The sequence below is a fragment of the Penaeus chinensis genome, chromosome 39, assembly GCF_019202785.1.
Source record: "Penaeus chinensis breed Huanghai No. 1 chromosome 39, ASM1920278v2, whole genome shotgun sequence".
Lineage (NCBI taxonomy): Eukaryota > Metazoa > Arthropoda > Malacostraca > Decapoda > Penaeidae > Penaeus > Penaeus chinensis.
In genome coordinates, this window is record NC_061857.1 from 28,962,857 (window position 1) to 28,965,356 (window position 2,500).

Here is a 2,500-nt window from a genome sequence, read left to right on the forward strand (position 1 = left end):
ACCTCGCGGTCTCGAGATCAATTCCTCGGCGCGGTAGTCGTAAAAAATGCCTGCACTCCGACTGCTGATTCAAGTCCGAGAAAACGATATATCGCCTTGAGAAGTCAAACGCAAGTGGCACAGGTGTCAGCGCACCGAACCATGCTTGTTTAGGAAAGGTATCCAATCAGGCAAGGGTGGCACTGCCAAATAACCTCTCAAAGGTGAATTGAGAGAGGCCTATGTTCTGCAGTGGAATGAATGGCTGTTAAAAAAAAAAATAATAAAAAAATATATATATGTATATATATACATATATATATTCATATGTATATGTATGTATACATATTCATATGTATATGTGTGTGTATATATATATACACATGCGTACACAAACACACACACACACACACACACACACACACACATATATATATGTATATATATATATATATATATATATATATATATATATATATATATATATATATATATATATATATATATACACGTGTGTGTGTGTATATATACATATAATGGTTGGTTTCACAACTGCAATGAATTAATGAAGCATAAACATTACACAGTATATTAGTTTGTCCTCGAGTGACTAACAACACTTTCTTTCAATGCAAAACAATATTCACATTATTTTCTGATGGAAAATAACTGGTATGAGATAATTATTCTCCTTATCGAAGTCGAGTTTGAGAGAGAGAAGAATTGAATGAAAATGATTTTAAAAATTAACGTACTGTTCTGCCGAGAAAACGTGGGAATCGTTTCAGTGGCCTTGCCGTGGAAATACAGAATGACAGTGCACACAAAACAATGCGAGTGAATGCAGTGTTAGCATAAACTACATTTCTTTTTTACTCGAGTTCTGCCGCGTTTACAGGAACACCTGCTTAATTAATCTCCGTCAGTTGTACAATCACCTATGCCCGGAAACATGAGGCTTAAGATACACGCGTGTATGTGTGTTTGTGGAGAGATGATGAGAAAGATAAATAAAAAGAAAGAAATAGAGAAAGGGAGAGCATGACATAAAAAGTACAAAGATGAAATGCTAGGCAGGATTTAGAGAAGGACCAAAAAGTCCCCGCGATGACTCAGTAATTTTAATAATGTTTGCTATTTGCTCGGTTTCAGGCCCGAGTAAGGGCACAGCTTTACCCACCTCCAGATTGTTCCTATCTTGCAAGATTAAAGTTTCACCATACAGGAACTTAGAATAGAAACTTTAAAAGACTGATCTTTTTTAGTCCAGTGAGTATAGATGAGAGCATTGAAGATCAAAGACGAATACCTCTTACTTTTGTAGATCATTCAGTCGCTGAATATCTTAGGACACAAAGTAGTACAGCAACTTTGGTGACAGAGGTAATGCCTGCTTCTACAGGCATAAGTATATATGAAGGTATATATCTTTAGCATATATACATGTAAAATCAATTAAAGTGCACATCGATCACAGCCTAGATATTAATCAAGCCAAAGGCAAAGCTTTTGGCAGGACGTGCACAAGAAAAGAAATGGATTTTGGTATCGTTGTTGTTTCATGGATGTGTTTGTCCTGAAACAACTCCGGAAAAGAAGTTAGAAAGAAAGAAAACAAAGGCAAAATAATCTTGCTTACCAGGGAGATTTGTGTAAAACATGAAGTTACTTCTTTCTATAATGGAGTGTTCCCCTGTTCAGATTTCTCAAGATTTTGTTTTTGCCATATTTTCTTTTATAAAAGGGACCCGAATGTAACTCACCTTTTACATTTTGTAAAATGAGGAACTGGTGTTTCGTATGGAAAAAAGTATGGCGCAATTCCTTTATCTATATCTTTTGACAACTTTATAAATGATTACGTCGTAATTCCTTGTAAGAAGGGTAATTTCGGCCTAGAGATAATCTTACGGAAAATAATAGAGTATACAACTGTAACTGGGCGACAATACAATTTAGAGGGTTGAATAATTTTCTGTTGTTGCAGCTGACACCCTCAGTGAATGGCTGGGATCCTGTCTTAGAATGGTAACTTGACTAGGCTAGAGCCAAATTAACTTTCACATAACTTCGATATTTATCTGTCTATATCCATATCTATTTCAATATATCAAAATCTCGACATCCATTTCTATATATCTGTCTCTTGACTTATATACACATCTATACAGTAATCTTTCTATATCTACCTGTCTATATGTATATGTATATATATGCATAAATACTTTATGTGTATGACTATGTGTACGGGTATGTGTATGTGTGCACTATATATATATATATTTGTGTGTGTGTGTGTGTGTGTGTGTGTGTTTGTGTGTGTGTTCACACATACACACTCATATGTACACATACACACACGCACACGCACATCCACACGCACACGCACCCACCCACCCACCCACACGCACACACACACATACACGCGCCCGCGCGCACACACACACACACACACACACACACACACACATATATATGTGTGTGTGTATGAGTTTGTGTGTGTGTGTGTCCGTGTGTGTGT